The following is a 9,611-nucleotide window of genomic DNA, read 5'->3' on the forward strand; positions in this document are numbered from 1 at the left end:
AAGGCCTAGAAGTCAAAGGAGATGAGTTAGAAACTCAACATGATCCTATTTTGGAAACTGGACAAAAATACAGGCCATAAATGTTCATCTTCACAAAAATTTAATTTTGAATGGTTATAAAAAAATTTGGTTCACTAAAAAAATTAATTTTGTAATTAAAAAAATTTAATTACAGAACCCACAGTCCTCCAAGCAAATGGAATCAAAGTCGCAAGGCAGCATGAGCTAGGCCCCCTACTTAATCTCTTTTTGCTGTTCATTATATCCCAAACGTTAGATTTTTTGATTTTGAATTTTTCCTGCAAAAAATCTCATTTGAGTCCATATTAGGGTCATCTAGAGAAAGGATGTAGTTTCAAGCTTGTAAAAGGAGAAAGGAAAGAGAATCACCAAAGTTCAATCAAGAGAATGTTGGGATTTGAAGGCTCTATTCTACTAGATCCAGACTTGATTGCATAGTGGCTGGTAAAGTTGAGGTTTGATCTGGAAAAAAAATCATAAATATAAAGAAATACATGTTTTTACAGATAAAATCTGTGATTGCTTGGTTCCTTAGCAAGAATTTCCAAGTTTTTTGGATGTCTGACCTGTCGATGTACCTCTGTGACCTTCAAAACTCTTGACCTCCTCTTTATTCTGGAAATTGTGATGCCAAAATCTCAGCTCCTCATCCATCCAGTTCTCATTTCTCATTGAAATGATCACTATGGAATACAAAAAGAAGAAAGGAAGACTAGTAAAATGAGTCACATAGGTATGAAATGAGGGTGCGCCTTTTTATTTACACTATCTGGGAAATTTTCCTTGAAAAAATTGGAAATGTTTCACACATCCTCATTTTTTAAAACATTTAATAAAAGTCCCCAAACTTAGAATATGTTGACAAAAATATAAAAAAACTTGTGTGTGTGACATTGCTGTAGGCCGACCTATTATTTTAGTCAATAACATGAATGGACTAATAACATTCAATGGAAAACGATATAAATTAACTATTCAAATATAGACTAGTTAATCAGGAATTGAATGAACTGAATCAATTGATTATGTCTCCAGCACATGGTGTTAGAGAGAAAAACTATGTTCATTAGTATGTTCTTTATAATTTTGGTGCAGTCAATTTACATTTAAGAACACTTAATCTTATTCAAAGATTTATTGTAGAGAATAAGGTTGTCTTCAGAAGTATTGGATCTTTGATGTAGAATGATTTAAGGAGTTACAAAAGTGGGACCATAAATACTAAGATAACGACACTAATAACAAACTGTAATTTTATTATTATTTAGATTCTGGATTAGGAAGATGTGAGAAGATACCACTGAAGAAGGATGAGTAGAATATACAGATGTACTTAGGGAGACAAATGATTATCTGAAGAAGAGAAAAAAAAGAGAAAAGATGAATTAGTTGGGAGGGCTTTTAAGATGTTTGTAGGAATGCCCAAGTGACAAAAAATATCTATAATTTCTCATCTAACACTTGAGTTATTTTTAGTTACTCCAAAGAAGAAAGCTGTTAGAATAGATTGGGTGATGGTTTATGGGTGTTAGTATTTTGTGATGTTTTTATTGAACTAGTAACACAAAAAAAATGAGTAAAGGGGCAGACTCTCCATTCAATGAAATGTGTCTAAGAGAAATTACTGATTGTTTTTGCTATCTTCCTATTCTGATTCTACATATTTGTCTCTTATGGTTGTGAGGGGTCATATAAGTCATCACATACGAATATAGGATAGACATTATTTTATTAGAATCCTTCACATTTAGAGGGTCACAAACAACATTAAACCTTCTTGCAGTGGCATCTTCTTCCAATTTACCTTCACTTATCTTCTCTATTATTGGCCTCCATTTGTCTCTCCTCAGATCAAAAGGCTGCCACCACCTTGGACTGGGGTACTAAAAGAGGAAAATGAAGATACTAAAGAGGACCTTCCTCCGTTTATATTTCGAGAGTCAAATTCAAACTTGTTGAGAAACACTTCCTTACTGGCAAGAAAAATGGGTTTTATAGGTCAGAAATGTTCCAAGAACCTTACTTGTCGATATGGGATCACTCCGGGTCGTTTTCTTGTGGCAATGGGGCAGAGATTTGCCTTATTGTCACCAAAATATTCTCACCCATGTTGGATAAAACGATCATGGGTAAGAAGAGATGATCTTATCCCTTGGTCATATGATTTCTGTCTATGAGGGTTCTACGACTATGATTTAATAGCAGTCATGGGCCCTCTTAAAGGTTTGGTGGTTATTGACCTAGTCAGCACTGTGTTCATCAGCTTTATCTCTAGATGGCCATTGTTCATTTGTGTGCTTTAGCGCTCACCAATGATTTGTTGCCTTAAATAGAGAGAAATAGATATTTATATGCGTTCATTGAATCTGACCATTTGATCTGCTTAGAGAAGATTGATGCTCAAGATTAAAATGTTTGGCCTGAAGGAAAGACTTTTCTGACACAAGCTTTGGGCTGGGTCAGTTCGAAGCCCAAAATTTGCCTTATATGTAGGATTTGTTCTCATAGGCTTAGTTAAGACTTTTAATATTTTCCTTGGCCTGACCCGCTTTTTTTTAAAGTTCCAAGTATATTAATCACACATTGAAAGAGCTAAAATCAATCACTAGTATATAAATTACAGAGTCATATAACATCTGAATTTAAAAGAAAAAAATATTTTTGCCTGTGCACACAAGGGGTCTGATACTGTGTATCTTGCATGGCTGTGCCTACTGTGTGCTACTTATGCTATGGTTACAGCTGCAGCCATTGGTGCTACCTTTGCACCTACATTTGCGGATGTGCCCGTAGTGCTGATTGTCCTGCATTTGATCCCTTAAACATTTCTCTTTTTTTTCACTAATAAGTTTCTTAATGGTCATGTTTAGGTTATATTCATTGCCGTAGTCATGTTAAATTCATGAAAATTTGTAAATTTATTATAATATGTAAATTGATACGTGGAGTGGAGCTTAGGATTAAATTAATTGTCAAACCTTAAACACTCATTATAGTTAGCACTGGTGTGTGGTGATATCATTGAAGAAAGAATCTCTGATATTTCTATTGCATGGCTTGGGATTGAAATGCCTCTTTTTTTGAGTATATATCCTCTAATACTTAATGTAGGTGATTTCATATGGTCCAGATAATCACCTTCATGAAATGATTGATGTCTTTAAAGCTGTGGAGGTTTGGAATCTCATTATTTTTTGGTCGTAAGTCATTGTCAGATTACAACTGTGTATGCACAAGGAAAATTAATACCTATATTTACTAACGGATGGTTTTATTTATGGATTGGAAGCAAACAATACATTCCATATCTTGCTCCCTATTCATTAATATACTAAATTATTTATAATGGATCCTTATAATTGTAGCCCACTAATACATGATCTGACTTAGGGAATTATGATGATACGAAAATACCCAAAGGATTGGTTTTTAGGCATGTATCCCAAACATCCCTAGTCAAATAAGAACATCAAAATTTGTGAATAGAATCTAGTCTCATTCACATGTACAATATGGACGATCCCATATCCCATAGTGCAGAGACATGAAAACGATGGATAGGGGGTGCTCTTTAGCAAAATTAGTCCAAAAAATTTATACCTATGAATCCCATAATGGCATTATTCCCAACTACCATGTAAGTGTTCCTTAGACCTCATATACTAATGATGTCTTCTACACGAAAAATTGTACTTAGAATGTGGCCTACAAGGTCTTATTTGTACAATTTAGAGCCATCTTAACTTCAATGTATCAACAAGTTAAAAAAAGATTCTATTTACAAATTTTAATGCTCGGTATCAGAGGAGACCAGCTTTAGGAAGTTGATATGATGAAGTCCTTTTCTAAAGTAGCTGAATATCAGAGAAGAGTTCTTTGCTTATTTAAAAATTTAACAGTACTAACTAAGATATTCAATAAGAATTGGATAGTTGTGCAGAGTTCTAGGTCATAGTGGTGAATGAAACAAATTTGATTCCGAAGACATAAGACTTTTAGCAGAATCAAAATGATGTTTATAAAATGATTGATCAAATCACTAGGACACAGATGCATCTATGAATATGTCAAGCTTCTCATATGTGTAGCATCTAGATGTATCCACATGATCCCTAGCACATCAAATCTCCTTCTTTGCCTTGAAAGCCTCGTCCATGCTCCACTGTTGTTCTTATGGACGCCTAATAGCATTGGGAATGGAGATGAGCTAAGAGGATAAGGGAGAAGAATTTTATTCTAATTTGACTAGGGATAATTTTCCTTTAGGGAACATTTACATTGTGAAATTAATAATTTTCCTTGGGTGAATTTTATTCAGGGCTATTCCCCTTTTACATTGTGCAACTTCTTATATGATATTTCACTACTTTGGCCGAGCACTTAATTGCATCACCTTCCTTGAGTTGTTTCCTCATATATCAAGGGCTACGATCCCATCTTGACCACCTAAGTGTCTTCATGGAATTTGTGACGAACGTAAACTAATACTGTTTAGAATTCCACACTCTTATTAGAATTCCACAATTTAGTAATTTGAAATACAATTGATGGCGTGAAGCAGCCCGAGCCCCAAGGAAAGTCTTCAGAGATGTTGTCATGGCCATCGACACCACCGCCGATTCACGTTCAGCCTGCGCGGCAAGCCAAGGCGATGGCCCAAACGCCAGGATTTAAATATCCGGGGTAAGGGGCATATCATCTTCATTTTTGCATTGTTTTCATCAGAGTCTTTATCCATGTTTTCCTGCATTTCCCGCTGTCAGCGTTCGTCTTTTATATCATCCTCCCCTTCTTTGGTCTTTTATATCATCTTTGTGTAGTGAGGAGAAGTCCAGTCTATAAGGACTATTCCCTCCCTTTCCCCTTCATGGGCCATAAACCCTTTGTTTCTTCCCCTTGTTATTGCTAGGGGCCTATTCATATTCTCCCCTATAAAAGGTAAGGATGGGCGACCTAGCTCGTTGGACTCGTTATTTTCTGAAGTTTGCATCGTTGAAGAAAGGTGCAAGTTCCCCCCCGTCAAGAAGAAGAAGTTAGGGTTGAAGAAGGCTTGCTTTTGGAAGAGGTGTTCTTGGGATTAAGGAGGAAGATTCAGAGAGGGGGTCACAACGGTCGCTCCCATCTCCTCTTCTCCCGACGGCCCTTTCCATGCGGTGTAGCGCGGAGCAGCACTCCCTCCGACGTCGGACGCTGGTCGGAATCGTGATAGCGCCGTGGGCTTCCTCCACCGGCGCGTGGACTTCTGGTCGAGATGGCCGGACTAGTGCCCGCTGCGTCCCGTCTGATCTCCCAGTTCTGCGAATACCCTCGGTCGGTCTTGGTCGAAGAAATCAACCGCATCACACTGATCACACCTCATAACTGGCCAGAACGTACTGGTCGACGGGGGACAGTCGTCCGCCCCAAAATCGTTAGCCTGGGGCACTGACCGACTGACACCCATCCGACCCGTCGTCGATGGGCGGCCGTCGATCGGGTCACTCCTTTGCTGACCGACTGCTCAGCCCGATCCTTCTGACCAGACCCTGCCCGAGTCTCCCACCCACGGACGCTGGAGAAATTTCCCGACTTGCGCCTTGTAAGTCAATGGACCCCGTCCACTCGCCCAGACCGTTTGGACCCTGGGCGTCATTTATGGCATCTCGGCCCCCCTGGTGTGCTACCAATGCTGCTTCTTCGTCAGTCCTTCCCTTGACTACTCGCTCAGACCTGTAGCTGTCGACCCCGTCGGCTCCTACTCCGGTGCCTCCCGCCATCACTTCGCCCACGGACTATCTGGACGCAACGACATAGAAGATTCTGGCTCGTAGACATTGACGAGATACTTCTCTTCTCTGCTAGCCCATCTCTTATTTCCTGCAGTACATTTTCAGATTGCTTCCACTGCGCACGGGTTAGATACAGGTGAGAGGGACAGGTTGAGCGTGAATTATATTAAGCTTGAGCGTCTTTCCTTGGTATGAGTCGGGCTCGCCCATCACATGTGGGCAACCCAATGGAGTTACTCCGTTCGGCACCGTAGTTGTCTTCGTCCCTCCAGACGAGGTTCGAGGGGTCTACCCTTCCACCACCAGGCGACTCCGCCAGTACCGAGAGTCAGTACTCCTAACTAGTCGGCACTTGCACGTACCAAATTTAACGCCATCTTACATTGCATCGTAACTTATCTACATTTAGGGTTTCCCAGCGGACGACACCATCGTCGACGTCCGATACCATTATCTTTCACTGGCACCGAACCATCATATTCGGTGCCGACCGACAACGTCACCGACGATGTCCGTCATCGATAATTGTGATTCCTTTTCAAGTAATCATTAAAAAGTTAAGCGGGACTCGCTAAATTATATCAACTTCCATGTCCCATTTAATCTCACTGAAATGAGCCCTTATTGATCATTACTCTTATGTGATTTTGATAACAAAGTCCTTGAATTCATATAATGGCTAAGTCAATTGGTGTCATACTGTGGTACTAAATATTTATATTGAAATGATAGATAACCTACACATAGAAATAGTCAGATTGAAATGGTAGTTAACCTACGCATAGAAAGATATTGTTAGATTAGTAGAGTATAATCTCATTTAGATAATGAGTATGGATAGGCAAATTTTGTAGCTATTGGCATGGATCCATTATGTATAAAAGCTAGGTTTATTTTAGGGAACATTTAGTTGGATTGATACTAATATATACATCAATAGTATTTTACCTAACATTAAATTAGTTATATTGATATCATGGCTTTTATATGCTGTTTACCCCTGAAATGCCAACAAAGCTTTATAGAGGGAAGTTTGTATTTTGGTTATGATTATGAGGCTTGAACCACATGATTCAAATCAGTCTTAACTAAGACAATGCAAGATGACAAAGACTTATACTGGTGGGGACGGCAATGGAGGGTCACCTAATGATGAAGAAAACATATACCACAAATCCACACGATCAATTGACATATTAAATTTGGGGCAGTTGATGATGGCGACCCCTTTACTTGGTTGTCGGTCGTAGGTGTGTCTTACAACCACTGCGGTAAAAACAAAGCTCCATATTTCAAACCCCCATTGGTTAAACACGAGAAGATGGGAATCTATCTCACTATAAAGTTCTAGTAAGTCTGAGGATGGAGAAAACACACAAAATAAAACAATAGATGAACTAACATAGATCACTATATTGAAAAGAGTGGACCTTCTATGCTTACGTAGTGCAATAAGGTGATGCAGAGTGTTGGATAAGTGACGATGGTGGGGACGTGGTGACGTGCACTTTGATAGGGCCATCTGTGGATCCAATTGGGCAAAGAATAGCAGAGGTGATAGCCGTGAGGACTGATGGCGACGGTGCACGCAGGTGCAACATACGTAGAGGGCACTACGGTTGTTGTGGCATGGACATGAAGGCAATCGACAACATGTCATAACTCTCTCATCTCGTCTTCAGGTGGCAGTGTTGCTTTGGCTGGTGGGACATGGTCGCCTGCATCACCAATTCTGTTAGGGTGATAAGAAGTAGACTTTGATGAGTTGGCATGAAGGAGTTCGACTAGGTCAACCAGGTTGGGGCATAAGTATCTTAAACCATGAGTCATATGTAGATGGTTTCCCCTACCAATGCACGAGAAAATTACGCATAGTTCCCCTCTTCATAGGGTGATTTCTTCATCCAGTATGTACGCAATATTTTGATTCTAGTTGAAGGTTTAAGGTAGGGGGTTTGTGGACAGACAAAACTTTCTATATAAAGAGGTCATGGGTAGGGGGGTCATTAGATGAAGCAAATGGGGCTTTTTAAAAGACCCAATCTAATCTGCCATGTAGTGGGTAAATCGACAACATAGGCATTTTCCCCTAAAAATTTGGGGATGGGGAAGTCAAGAAGTTTTAGTACTGATGAGTATTCTATAGTTTCACATGTGAGAAATTCACAGGAATGAGAAGATACAATTCTTCACGAGTTGGAGAATTTTTTAGAGCTAAGTGACTCTCAAAAAAGGGCTTGAAAGGAGAAAAATTGTGTTTTGGGCCTTTAAATGAGAAATAAGAGGAATATGGGTCACTACCGGAACTGTCCGTTGGGCTTTGAAAAGACTTCCAAAGAAAGAAGTTGAAGATTACAAGGGGAAGCACTCAACCCATGAAGAAAAAAAGGTAAAAATGGCTTGAAAGAAAATAAAAAATCCCCAAAGGGGTATTTTAATAATTCTTCCAATCTATAAATACTCTTCTCTACCTCATTTCCCCTCATTCTGGACGTGCTCTAGGAAGTGGCTGGCCGGTAGGACAATGCATATTTCAGAATCCAGGTTTTTCAACCTTCTTAATGTAAGTTTGTTGAAGTTTTTGTTCAATCTTGTCTCTTGTTTGCATTGAAAAATGCCTGATCCTTAAAAAATATAAGGATTCAGACTTGAGAGGAAGCATTGAGGGATCACCAGACTTACATTGAGGTTTTAGGAACCTAGATGTCCATTTTCACATCTCCATCCATCCATTTACCCTCAAAATCCATCATTTTCTCACTCTAAACACTCATTTTACGTACTTTATCTATCCAGAATCATTTCATTCTCTCTCTAGATCTTCTTACATACCCCCAGTTCATGCCTTCAATATTTCAATAAAAATCTCCTTCATTTGCACTTTCAAATTCCATCTGAAGCTTCTTCTAAACCCTCTCTTCATTTTCTATCTCTAACTCTTCATTTTCTATCTCTAACTCTTCATTTCAGTCATTTTCTCTCTCTAAAACTGTTTATTTCTCTCTCTAAAATCCATTTCCCTCTCTCTAGATCATGGTTAATTCTTCCATTTAAATTCAAACGAAAATTATTTTTGAATTCCATTATTTAGGACAAAAAAGTGGAATGTGCAGGACTTGGTCAAATTGACTTAGTCCTGAACATATTGGGTCATGCCCATTAGGGCTTAGCCCGGTCGACACCGAGTAGGACGTCGTCCGGTTGACACCGAGTTTGATGGCTCGGTGCCGATACGTGATGGTGGTATCGAACGTCGACGGGGTTGTCGTCCGATGGATAAACCCTAACGAGTAGATGTAACGATGATGCACGAATGAATGTCCTATGTGTCGTATGTGCAGGCTCTAACTCGAGGGAGGCGCCAAGCTCCAAGCTGGGACGGGGTCACCAGGTGACGACGACGGTGTCCTCTCGAACCTCATCGGAGCGATGAAGGCGTCTACGGCCGAACTTTCCCCTTCCCTTTCTGGTATTTTCTTCTTTGATCGAAGGGTAAGACTAAGAATGGCTAAACAATCGCGTTCAAATTCCCTGGTCTGCTTCCTTTAGGGCCCCCCCTCTTCCCTTATAAAGGGGAGAGGAAATGGGCCCCCAAATTGGGTCAACGAAAAGGGGGAAAAGGTGTCCATTAAGGGGGGCCCTTATATAAATGGGCCCACTCATTACAAGATAAAAGAGGGGGGGGGGAATTAAAAATAAAAAGAAAATAAAACAAAGACAAAGGCACAAAGGAGGGGATCCAAAATGGCTAAGGTCCCCTCCCCGTGATGACGACGAAGGACGTACAGACCCGTCGCGAACGTGACGAAAACACAACGACGA

This window comes from Wolffia australiana, chromosome 16, assembly GCF_029677425.1.
Source record: "Wolffia australiana isolate 7733 chromosome 16, ASM2967742v1".
Lineage (NCBI taxonomy): Eukaryota > Viridiplantae > Streptophyta > Magnoliopsida > Alismatales > Araceae > Wolffia > Wolffia australiana.